At 39.5% G+C, this 14,002-nt stretch overlaps 1 protein-coding gene across 2 annotated transcripts in view; it reads right to left on the bottom strand.

The window, feature by feature from the left end:
- Positions 1–14,002, bottom strand: part of tube1 (tubulin, epsilon 1) — a 204,035-nt gene that overhangs the window by 160,463 nt on the left and 29,570 nt on the right. The window lies entirely within an intron of this gene.

The following is a 14,002-nucleotide window of genomic DNA, read 5'->3' as shown; positions in this document are numbered from 1 at the left end:
AACATCGTACAGACATGTTTGTTGGCTCGTATGCAATCATGTACCACACTCTAGCAACCGAGTGGCAAGTTTTGCCACTGCAAGCACCATTTCACATTTTCTTCAGGAAATGTACATTCTAGTTAGTGGTGCTTGCTGAAAGCAAGGCATCACTATTGTTATTGCTCATACTTATTAATGGTGCTTGCTGAAAGCAAGGCATCATTAGTGTTCTCTTGCATACTTATTATTCTTCTTATTATTATTATTCTGGACAAAAGTTTGGCGCGTAATGCGCCCCGCACCGTTTGTCACAGGCTCCTGAGTGAGGTGTCAAATCGACCGGCTCATTGAGGAGAGGTGTGCTATGACTTTTCTAAGCGATCGGGTGTACGATGTTCGCACAGCGGACGAAAAAGCGGCCAAAAAAGTCCCCATTGACTTTACATTGGGAGTTCTAAAAATATTTGAATCCCAACTGCCGTTTTCACACACACAGACTCCAAAGGGCCTGACACCCCTGCGTCTCTCCCTCTCTCTCTCCCTCAGAGGATTTATATTATCAAGCAGCCAATAAGTAATGGCCTAAAATCTTCATAGCTACACCCTAGCAACCAGTTTCAGCACCCTAGCAACCACTAAGAGCTCCCTAGCAACCACCCTAAAACAAAAAAAAAAAATGTTTTAATTTTTTTGTATTTTTTAACGCAATATTACACTTGTGGCCTTGCGATATTGCTCCATGCTTGTGCTTATTCGGCCATAGGCACGAGGCCGTAGGCCGAGTGCCGTACTGAAGGCACTCGTTATTAAAGATTTTAATAACTCTATAAAAACTCCATAGTAACCATCTTTGACAACTACCAACCACCTAGTAACACCATAGCAACAAAACAAATACCTTAGCAACCATCCTGAACACCCTAGCAACGTCTAGAAACGCTCTAGTAACCATCAAAAATACCGTAGCAACCACCCAGAACACCCTAGCAACTGTCTAGCAACCCCCCAGAACACCTAGCAACTGCCTAGCAACCACCCAGAACACCCTAGCAACGCCCTAGCATCCACCCAAAATACCATAGCAACTGCCTAGCAACACCATAGCAACCACCTAGCAACGCCCTAGCAACCACCAAGAATACCCTAGCAACTGCCTAGCAACCACCCAGAATACCCTAGCAACCGCCCAGAACACCCTAGCAACCACCTAGCAACTGCCTAGCAACCACCATGAAAACCCTAGCAACTGCCTAGCAACCACCCAGAACACCCTAGCAACTGCCTAGCAACGCCCTAGCAACCACCCAGAATACCATAGCAACTGCCTAGCAACGCCCTAGCAACCACCCAGAATACCATAGCAACTGCCTAACACCATAGCAACCACCCATAACACCCTAGCAACGCCCTAGCAACCACCCAGAATACCCTAGCAACTGCCTAGCAGCGCCCTAGCAACCACCCAGAACACCCTAGCAACCGTTTAGAGCCACATATAAACCATATTGCAACATATAGAAGCTATATTTCAGCTCCACAACATTGTACAGACATGGTTGTTGGCTCGTATGCAATCATGTACAACACCCTAGCAACCGAGTGGAGAGTTTTGCCACTGCAAGCACCATTTCACATTTTCTTCAGGAAATGTACATTCTAGTTATTATTATTTTTCTTATTATTATTCCGGACAAAAGTTTGGCGCGAAACTCGCCCCGCACCGTTTGTCTCAGACCCCTGAGCGAGGTGTCAAATCGACCGGCTCATTGAGGAGAGGTGTGCTATGACTTTTATAAGCGATCGGGGGGGCGGTGTTTGCCCCAGGGGCGAAAAAGCGGCCAAAAAAGTCCCATTGACTTAACATTGCAACGAACTTTGACCGCACGTAGCTCTGAGTGAGGATTTCACAGAAACGTGTGATTTGCCACATTTGAAGAGGCTGACAAGCTCTGTAAGAACATACCTCACAAAGGGGTAAAAGTTGCACCCCTGGGGGGCAGGAGTGTCCCAAAGTTTCCCATTGACTTACAATGGTGTAGGACGGCCCATGAAATGGGCCGTCCTACACATTGCATAGGGATTTTGTACAGAACGTAGCTCTGGATCACAGTGTCATAGAGACAATGGGGCGGGCTCATTTTACTCAGACGACCAATCAGTCTCTCAGGATCATGGTGAAGCTATCAAGCCACGCCCTAGCAACCATTTAGAGCACCTTAGCAACAAGTCCCATAGACTTCCATTGAAAGAGATCAAACATATCTCCGGACTGAATTGTCATAGAAACATGGGGGTTGTCTCATTTGACTCAGGGCAGCAAACAGCCAATCACGAATCACCTCAATACTTCCTAGCCCCTCCCTAGCAACCATTGTCGAGCACCTTAGCAACCAAAATCCAAAGAGGGATATCTTCCATTCTGAATGTCACAGAGGCATGGGAGTTGGTTTGTATCATTCATACTGACAAGCAGCCTTTGGAGTTTCATGATTGGCAGCTACCAAGCCACTCCCTAGCAACCAAACAGAGTACCCTAGCAACCAAAATTCAAAGAGGGATATCTTCCATTCTGAATGTCACAGAGAAATGGGAGTTGGTTTATATCATTCATAGTGACAAGAAGCCTTTGCAGTTTCATCATTGGCAGCTGCAAAGCCACTCCCTAGCAACCAAATAGAGTACCCTAGCAACCAAAATCCAAAGAGGGATATCTTCCATTCTGTATGTCACAGAGGCATGGGAATTGGGTTGTATCATTCATACTCACAAGCAGCCTTTGGAGTTTCATGATTGGCAGCTACCAAGCCACTCCCTAGCAACCAAACAGAGTACCCTAGCAACCAAAATTCAAAGAGGGATATCTTCCATTCTGAATGTCACAGAGAAATGGGAGTTGGTTTATATCATTCATAGTGACAAGAAGCCTTTGCAGTTTCATCATTGGCAGCTGCCAAGCCACTCCATAGCAACCAAACAGAGTACACTATCAACCAAAATCCAAAGAGGGATATCTGCCATTCTGAATGTCACAGAGAAATGGGAGTTGGTTTATATCATTCATAGTGACAAGAAGCCTTTGCAGTTTCATCATTGGCAGCTGCAAAGCCACTCCCTAACAACCAAATAGAGTACCCTAGCAACCAAAATCCAAAGAGGGATATCTTCCATTCTGTATGTCACAGAGGCATGGGAATTGGGTTGTATCATTCATACTCACAAGCAGCCTTCTGAGTTTCATGATTGGCAGCTGCCAAGCCACTCCCTAGCAACCAAACAGAGTACCCTAGCAACCAAAATTCAAAGAGGGATATCTTCCATTCTGAACGTCACAGAGAAATGGGAGTTGGTTTATATCATTCATAGCGACAAGAAGCCTTTGCAGTTTCATCATTGGCAGCTGCCAAGCCACTCCCTAGCAACCAAACAGAGTACCCTAGCAACCGTTTAGCAAAACAAATATCTCTGTATCAGAACATCGTATAGAGATGGGAGTTGGTTTATATCATTCATACTAACAAGCAGCCTTTGGAGTTTCATGATTGGCAACTGCCAAGCCACTTCCTAGCAACCAAACAGAGTACCCTAGCAACCAAAATCCAAAGAGGGATATCTTCCATTCTGAATGTCACAGAGGCATGGGAGTTGGTTTATATCATTCATAGTGACAAGAAGCCTTTGTAGTTTCATTATTGGCAGCTGCCAAGCCACTCCCTAGCAACCAAACAGAGTACCCTAGCAACCGTTTAGCAAAACAAATATCTCTGTATCAGAACATCGTATAGAGATGGGAGTTGGTTTATATCATTCATACTGACAAGCAGCCTTTGGAGTTTCATGATTGGCAGCTGCCAAGCCACTTCCTAGCAACCAAACGGAGTACCCTAGCAACCAAAATCCAAAGAGGGATATCTTCTATTCTGAATGTCACAGAGGCATGGGAGTTGGTTTGTATCATTTATAGTGACAAGAAGCCTTTGCAGTTTCATCATTGGCAGCTGCCAAGCCACTCCTTAGCAACCAAACAGAGGACCCTAACAACCATTTATCAAGACCCATGTCTCTGCATCAGAACATCGTATAGAGATGGGGGTTGGCTCTTTTGTTTTGGTTGGGAAACAGTCTGTAACTATCACCATGGTAACTGAATTCACACCCTAGCAACCGTTTAGAGCCACCTAGCAACCATATTGCAACATATAGAAGCCATATTTCAGCTCCACAACATCGTACAGACATGGTTGTTGGCTCAAATGCAATCATGTACAACACCCTAGCAACCGAGTGGCGAGTTTTGCCACTGCAAGCACCACTTCACATTTTCTTCAGGAAATGTACATTCTAGTTAGTGGTGCTTGCTGAAAGCAAGGCATCACTATTGTTATTGCTCATACTTATTATTCTTATTATTATTAGTGGTGCTTGCTGAAAGCAAGGCATCACTATTGTTATCCTCCATACTTATTATTTTATTTATTTTTTTTCACTTTTTTTTCGGCGCGTAACTCGCCCCGCACCGTTTGTCACAGACCCATGAATGAGGTGTCAAATCGACCGGCTCATTGAGGAGAGGTGTGCTATGACTTTTATAAGCGATCGGGGGTACGGTGTTCGCCCCAGGGGCGAAAAACGGGCCGAAAAAAACGCATAGACTTAACATTGCAAAAAACTTTGACGAGTCATAGCTCTGAGCGAGGATGTCGCAGAAACATGTAATTTGCCACATTTGAAGAGGCTGACAGGCTCTGTAAGAACATACATCACAATGGGGTAAAAATTGCACCCCTGGGGGGCAGGAGCTGCCCAAAGTTGCCCCATTGACTTACTATGGGGAAGAAACGTCCCATGAAACACACATGCTTTTCCTACTATGGTAAATTGCATAGGGATTTTGTATTGCACATAGCTCTGGATCACAATGTCATAGAGACAAGGGGGCGGTCTCATTTCTCTCAGATGACCAATCAGTCTCTCAGGATCATTGTGAAGCTATCAAGCCATGCCCTAGCAACCATTTACAGCACCTTAGCAACAAGTCCCATAGACTTCCATTGAAAGAGATAAAAGGGATATCTCCGGACTGAATTGTCATAGAAAAATGGGGGTGGTCTCATTTGACTCGGGGCAGCAAAAAGCCAGTCATGAATCACCTCAACACCTCCTAACCCCTCCCTAGCAACCATTGTCGAGCAACTTAGCAACCAAAATCCAAAGAGGGATATCTTATATTCTGAATGTCACAGAGGCATGGGAGTTGGTTTATATCATTCATAATGACAAGAAGCCTTTGCAGTTTCATCATTGGCAGCTGTCAAGCAACTCCATAGCAACCAAACAGGTTACCCTAGCAACCAAAATTCAAAGAGGGATTTCTTCCATTCTGAATGTCACAGAGGCATGGGAGTTGGTTTATATCATTCATACTGACAAGCAGCCTTTGGAGTTTCATGATTGGAAGCTGCCAAGCCACTCCCTAGCAACCAAACAGAGTACCCTAGCAACCAACATCCAAAGAGGGATATCTTCCACTCTGAATGTCATAGAAGCATGGGAGTCGGTTTATATCATTCATAATAACAAGAAGCCTTTGCAGTTTCATCATTGGCAGCTACCAAGCAACTCCATAGCAACCAAACAGAGTACCCTAGCAACCAAAATCCAAAGAGGGATATCTTCCATTCTGAATGTCACAGAGGCATGGGAGTTGGTTTATATCATTCATAGTGACAAGAAGCCTTTGGAATTGCATCATTGGCAGCTGCCAAGTAACTACATAGCAACCAAACAGAGTACGCTAGCAACCAAAATCCAAAGAGGCATATCTTCCATTCTGAATGTCGCAGAGGCATGGGAGTTGGTTTATATCATTCATAGTGACAAGAAGCCTTTGGAGTTTCATGATTGGCAGCTGACAGGCCACTCGCTAGCAACCAAATAGAGTACCCTAGCAACTGTTTAGCAAAACGTATATCTCTGCATCAGAACATCGTATAGAGATGGGAGTTGGCTCATTAGTTTCAGTTGGAAAACAGTCTGTAAATATCAACCTGGTAACTGTGTATTCACACCCTAGCAACCATTTAGAGCCACCTAGCAACCATATTGCAACACATAGAAGCCATATTTCAGCTCCACAAAATCGTACAGACATGGTTGTTGGCTCGTATGCAATCATGTACAACACCCTAGCAACCGAGTGGCGAGTTTTGCCACTGCAAGCACCACTTCACATTTTCTTCAGGAAATGTACATTCTAGTTATTAATGGTGCTTGCTGAAAGCAAGGCATCATTAGTGTTCTCTTGCATACTTATTATTCTTCTTATTAGTGGTGCTTTTCAAAGCAACACTATTGTTATTGCTCATACTTATTCTGGACAAAAGTTTGGCGCGTAACTTGCCCCACACCGTTTGTCTCAGACCCCTGAGTGAGGTGTCAAATCGACCGGCTCATTTAGGAGAGGTGTGCTATATCTTTTCTAAGCGATCGGGTGTACGATGTTCGCACAGCGGACGAAAAAGCGGCCAAAAAAGTCCCATTGACTTAACATTGGGCATTCCAAAAAATTCAAATCCAAACCGACGTTTTCACACACACAGACTCCAAAGGGCCTGACACCCCTGCGTCTCTCCCTCTCTCTCTCCCTCAGAGAATTTATATTATAAAGCAACCAATAAGTAATGGCCTAAAATCTTCATAGCCACACCCTAGCAACCAGTTTCAGCACCCTAGCAACCACTAAGAGCTCCCTAGCAACCACCCTAAACCAATAAATAATAAAAAAAAAAATTTGTTACATTTTTTAAAGCAATATCACACTCGTAGCCTTGTGATATTGCTCCATGCTTGTGCATATTCGGCCCTGCGGCCTCGTGCCATACTGAAGGCACCCTAAACCAAAAAAAAACATTTATTTATTTATTTATTTTTTTTAAAGCAATTTTACTCTCGTGGCCTTGCGATATCGCTCCATGCTTGTGCCTATTCGGCCATAGGCACGAGGCCGCAGGCCGAGTGCCGTACTGAAGGCACTCGTAATTAAAGATTTTAAGAACTCTATAAAAACTCCATAGTAACCATATTTGACAACTACCAACCACCTAGTAACACCATAGCAACTACCAAAAATACCTTAGCAACCACCCTGAACACCCTAGCAATGTCTAGAAATGCTCTAGTAACCACCAAAAAACTCTAGCAACCACCCAGAACACCCTAGCAACTGCCTAGCAACCACCCAGAACACTTAGCAACTGCCTAGTAACCACCCAGAACACCTAGCAACTGCCTAGCAACCACCCAGAACACCCTAGCAACTGCATAGCAACGCCCTAGCATCCACCCAGAATACCATAGCAACTGCCTAGCAAGCCCATCGCAACCAACCAGAACACCCTAGCAACCACCTAGCAACACCCTAGCAACCACCAAGAATACCCTAGCAACTGCCTAGCAACCACCCAGAACAACTAGCAACTGCCTAGCAACCACCCAGAACACCCTAGCAACTGCCTAGCAACACCTTAGCATCCACCCAGAATACCATAGCAACTGCCTAGCAACACCATAGCAACCACCCAGAACACCCTAGCAACCACCCAGAACACCCTAGCAACCACCTAGCAACGCCCTAGCAACTGCCTAGCAACCACCAAGAATACCCTAGCAACTGCCTAGCAACCACCCGGAAAATGCTAGCAACATGCTAATCATGTTAGCATCATGCTACCAACATGCTAATCAAGCTAGCATAATGCTAGACACATGCTAATCATGTTAGCATCTAGCTAAAAACATGCTAGCAACATGCTAATCATTCTAACATCTTGTTAAAAGCATGCTAACAACATGCTAATCATGCTAGCATCATGCTAGCATCATGCTACCAACATGCTAATCATGTTAACAACATGCTAATCATGCTAGCATCATTCTAACAACATGTTAATCATAATAAATCATGCTGGAATGTGTTAAATCATAGTAAATCATCTTAGAAACATGGTAAATCGTGGTGAATAATGTTAAAACGTAGTATATCATGGTATCACGACATATTAATTGTGTTAGCATCTGCCCAAGTGCGAATTTTGCCACTGCAAGCACCACTTCACATTTTCTTAAGGAAATGTACATTCTAGTTATTATTATTATTCTGGACAAAGTTTGGCGCGTAATGCGCCCCGCACCATTTGTCACAGGCAACATGCTAATAATGCTAGCATCATGCTACCAACATGCTAATCAAGCTAGCATCATGCTAACAACATGCTAATCAAGCTAGCATCATGCTAGAAACATGCTAATCATGTTAGCATCTAGCTAAAAACATGCTAGCAAAATGCTAATCATGCTAGCATCTTGTTAAAAGCATGCTAGCAACATGCTAATCATGCTAGCATCATGCTACCAACATGCTAATCAAGCTAGCATCATGCTAATCAAGCTAGCATCATGCTAGCAACATGTTAATAATGCTAGCATCATGCTAATCATGTTAGCATCAAGCTAAAAAGATGCTAGCAAAACGCTAATCATGCTAGCTTCTTGTTAAAAGCATGCTAGCAAAATGCTAATCATGCTATCATCATGCGACCAAGATGCTAATCATGTTAACAACATGCTAATCATGCTAGCATCATTCTAACAACATGTTAATCATAGTAAATCATGCTGGAATGTGGTAAATCGTAGTAAATCATCTTAGAATCATGGTAAATCGTGGTAAATAATGTTAAAATGTGGTATATCATGGTATCACAACATGGTAATTGTGTTAGCATCTGCCCAGTGGCGAATTTTGCCACTGCAAGCACCACTTCACATTTTCTTCAGGAAATGTACATTCTAGTTATTCTTCTTATTATTCCACACAAAAGTTTGGCGCGTAACTCGCCCCGCACCGTTTGTCACAGATCCCTGAGTGTGGTGTCAAATCGACCGGCTCATTGAGGAGAGGTGTGCTATGACTTTTATAAGCGATCGGGGGTGCGGTGTTCGCCCCAGGGGCGAAAAAGCGGCCAAAAAAGTCCCATTGACTTAACATTGCGACGAACTTTGACCACTCGTAGCTCTGAGCGAGGATTTCGGAGAATAGTGTGATTTGCCACATTTGAAGAGGCTGACAGGCTCTGTAAGAACATACCTCACAATGGGGTAAAAGTTGCACCCCTGGGGGGCAGGAGATGCCCAAAGTTGCCCCATTGATTTACTATGGGGAAGGAACATCCCGTGAAACACACATGCTTTTCCTACTATGGTAAATTGCATAGGGACTTTGTATTGAACGTAGCTCTGGATCACAGTGTCATAGAGACAAGGGGGAGGGCTCATTTTACTCAGACGACCAATCAGTCTCTCAGGATCATTGTGAAGCTATCAAGCCACGCCCTGGCAACCATTTAGAGCCCCTTAGCAACAAGTTCCATAGACTTCCATTGAAAGAGTTCAAAGAGATATCTCCAGACTGAATTGTCATAGAAACATGGGGGTGGTCTCATTTGACTCGGGGCAGCAAACAGCCAATCATGAATCACCTCAACACTTCCAAGCCCCTCCCTAGCAACCATTGTCGAGCACCCTATCAACAAAAATCCAAAGAGGGATATCTTCCATTCTGAATGTCACGGCATGGGAGTTGGTTTGTATCATTCATACTGACAAGCAGCCTTTGGAGTTTCATCATTGGCAGCTGCCAAGCCACTCCCTATCAACCAAACAGAGTACCCTAGCAACCAAAATTCAAAGAGGGATATCTTCCATTCTGAATGTCACAGAGAAATGGGAGTTGGTTTATATCATTCATAGTGACAAGAAGCCTTTGCAGTTTCGTCATTGGCAGCTGCCAAGCCACTCCATAGCAACCAAACAGAGTACCCTAGCAACCTAAATCCAAAGAGAGATATCTGCCATTCTGAATGTCACAGAGGCATGGGAGTTGGTTTATATCATTCATAGTGACACAAAGCCTTTGCAGTTTCATCATTGGCAGCTGCCAAGCCACTCCCTAGCAACCTAACAGAGTACCCTAGCAACTGTTTAGCAAGACCTATATCTCTGCATCAGAACATCGTATAGAGATGGGAGTTGGTTTATATCATTCATACTGACAATAAGCCTTTACAGTTTCATCATTAGCAGCTGCCAAGCAACTCCATAGCAACCAAACAGAGTACCCTAGCAACCAAAATCCAAAGAGGGATATCTTCCATTCTGAATGTCACAGAGGCATGGGAGTTGGTTTGTTTCATTCATACTGACAAGCAGCCTTTGGAGTTTCATTATTGGCAGCTGCCAAGCCACTCCATAGCAACCAAACAGAGTACCCTAGCAACCGTTTAGCAAAAAGAATATCTCTGTATCAGAACATCGTATAGAGCTGGGAGTTGGTTTATATCATTCATACTGACAAGCAGCCTTTGGCGTTTCATGATTGGCAGCTGCCAAGCCACTCCCTAACAACCAAATACAGTACCCTAGCAACCAATATCCAAATAGGGATATCTTCCATTCTGTATGTCACAGAGGCATGGGAGTTGGTTTATATCATTCATAGTGACAAGAAGCCTTTGGAGTTTCATCATTGGCAGCTGCCTAGCAACTACATAGCAACCAAACAGAGTACCCTAGCAACCATTTTAAAAGACCTACATCTCTGCATCAGAATATTGTATAGAGATGGGGGTTGGCTCATTAGTTTCGATTGGAAAACAGTCTGTAAATATCACCATGGTAACTGTGTATTCACACCCTAGCAACCGTTTAGAGCCACCTAAAAACCATATTGCAACATATAGAAGCCATATTTCAGCTCCACAACATCGTACAGACATGGTTGTTGGCTCGTATGCAATCATGTACAAAACCCTAGCAACCGTGCCGAATTTTGCCACTGCAAGCACCACTTCACATTTTCTTTAGGAAATGTACATTCTAGTTATTATTCTTCTTCTTCTGAGCCAAATTTTAGACTGCATCTCCTCCTAGACCGTTAAAGCTACGACCACCAAACTCGGGTCATACCTTCATACTGTTCTGACTTGGTGTGCTATATCTTTTCAGACAGATTTGAGTTTCAGTTTTCTTAAAAATTAATATTAAATACCATAAAAATCCCATAGACTTACATTGCAGACTGTTCAAATTGAGCCAAGACTACGGTGGCCCATTAGTGCACAACCCAAAAACTCAAATCTAAACTGAAGCCCTAGAGGCTCAACTACTACTAGACTCATTAAACTACTATCTTCAAACTATTTTTATCTATCTATCTATCTATCTTCAAACTTTATCTATCTATCTAATCATCTTTCTTTCTTTCTTTCTTTCTTTCTTTCAAACTAATACATCTTTATTTCTTTCTAACTAATACATCTTTATTTCTTTCTAACTAATCCATCTTTCTTTCTTTCTAACTTATCCATCTTTCTTTCTTTTGTTTTTCTCTCTATTCTTTCTTTTTTTCTTCATTTCTAACTATTCTTTTTTTTTTTTTTTTTTTTTTTAACCTTTCTTTCTTTCTAACTAATCTTTCTTTCTTTCAAACTGATCTTTCTTTCTTTCTGACTAATCAATCTTTCTTTCTTTCGAACTAATCTTTTTCTTTTTCAAACGGATCTTTCTTTCTTTCTAACTAATCTATATATTTTTTCTTTCTAACTAATCTATCTTTCTTTCCTTCTATCTAATATATCTTTCTTTTCTTCTAACTAATCTATCTCTTTCTAACTAATCTATCTTTCTTTCTAACTAATCTATCTATCTTTCTTTAACTAATACATCTTTCTTTTTATTCTTTCTAACTAATCTATCTTTCTTTCTTACTAATCTATCTTTCTTTCTTTCTTTCTTTCTTTCTAACTAATCTATCTTTCTTTCCTTCTAATCTATCTTTCTTTCCTTCTAACAAATCTATCTTTCTTTTCTTCTAACTAATATATCTTTCTTTCCTTCAAACTAATATATCTTTCTTTCTTTCTAACTAATCTTTCTCTTTCTTTCTAACTAATCCATCTTTCTTTCTTTCTTTCTTTCTAACTATTCTATCTTTTTTACTTTTCTTTCTTTCTTTCTTTTTTCAAACTAATCTTTCTTTATTTCTAACTAATCTTTCTTTATTTCTTTCTTTTTTAAAACTAATCTTTATGTATTTCTAATCTCTTTCTTTCAAACTAATCTATAAATCCATCTATCTTTCTTTCTCTTTCTTTCTTTCTTTCTTTCTAAATATTCTTTGTTTTACTTTTCTTCCTTTCTAACTATTCTTTCTTTTTTACTTTTCTTTGTTTCTTTTTAACTTCTCTTTCTTTGTTTCTTTTTTAATTTTCTTTCTTTCTTTTTTAATTTTCTTTCTTTCTAACTATTCTTTTTACTTTACTTTCTTTTTAACTTTTCTTTCTTTCTAACTAATCTTTCGATCTCTTTCTTTTTTCAAACAAATCTTTGTTTCTTTATAACTAATCTTTCTTTTTCAAACCAATCTTTCTTTCTTTCTAACTAATTAATCTTTCTTTCAAACTAATCTTTCTTTCATTCTTTCTTTCTTACAAATCTTTCTTTCTTTCTAACTAATCTTTCTTTCATTCTTTTTTCAAACTAATTTTTCTTTCTTTCTAACTAATCTTTCTCTTTCTTTCTTTTTTCAAACTAATCTTTCTTTCTAACTAACTAATCTTTATTTCTTTTTTCTAACTTTTCTTTCTTTCTAACCATTCTTTCTTTTTTAACTGATATTTCTATCTTTCTTTCTTTCTTTCTTTCTAACTAATCTTTCTTTTTTACTAACTAATCTTTCTTTTTTCTTTATAACTAACCTTTCTTTCTTTCTTTCTAACTAATCTTTCTTTCATTCTTTTTTCAAACTAATCTTTCTTTCTAACTATCTTCTTCAAACTAATCTTTTTCATTCTGTTTCAAACTAATCTTTCTTTCTAACTAATCTTTCTTTCTAACCAAGCTTTCTTTCTTTCTAACCAATCTTTCTTTCTTTCTTTCTTTCTTTCTTTTTTAACTAATCTTTCTTTCTTTCTAATATTTGTTTCTTTCTAACCAATTTATCTTTCTTTCTAACCAATCTTTCTTTCTTTCTAACCAATCCATCTTTCTTTCTTTCTAACTATTCTTTATTTTTTACAAACTAATCTTTCTTTCTTTCTTTCTTTCTTTCTTTTTTCCAAACTAATCTTTCTTTCTACCTAATCTTTTTTTCAAACTAATCTTTCTTTCTAACTAATCTTTTTTTCAAACTAATCTTTCTTTCTTTCTAACTAACTAATCTTTCTTTCATTCTTTTTTCAAACTAATCTTTCTTTCATTCTTTTTCAAACTAATCTTTCTTTCTTTCTTCTTTTTAACTAATCTTTCTTTCTTTCTAACCAATCTATCTATCTATCTATCTTTCTTTCTAACTATTCTTTCTTTTTTAACTAATATTTCTTTCTTTCTAACTAATCTCTTTCTTTTTTACAAACTGTTTTTTTCTTTCCAACTAATCTTTCTTTTTTCAAACTAATCTTTCGTTCTAACTAATCTTTCTTTCATTCTTTTTTCAAACTAATCTTTCTTTCTAACTACCTAATCTTTCTTTCTAACTAATCTTTCTTTCATTCTTTTTTTTCAAACTAATCTTTCTTTCTAACTAACTAATCTTTCTTTCTTTCTTTTTTCAATCTAATCTTTCTTTCTTTCTTTATAACTAAACTTTCTTTCTTTATAACCAATCTATCTATCTATCTATCTATCTATCTTTCTTTTTTCTTTCTAATTAATCTTTCTTTCTTTCTTTCTTTCTTTCTAACTATTCTAAATAAAATTTCTTTTTTCAAACAAAAATTTCTTTCTTTTTTCAAACTAATATTTCTTTCTTTTTTCAAACTAATATTTCTTTCTTTTTTCAAACTAATATTTCTTTCTTTCTTTCTAACTAAACTTTCTTTCTAACCAATCTTTCTTTCTTTCTTTCTTACTAATCTCCATTTCTTTCTTCCTAATATTTCTTTACTAGAAACATGGTAAATCATGTTAA

The sequence above is a fragment of the Squalius cephalus genome, assembly GCF_949319135.1.
Source record: "Squalius cephalus genome assembly, chromosome: 12".
NCBI classification, from domain to species: Eukaryota; Metazoa; Chordata; class Actinopteri; order Cypriniformes; family Leuciscidae; genus Squalius; species Squalius cephalus.
This window is presented reverse-complemented; position numbering and strand designations above follow the sequence as displayed.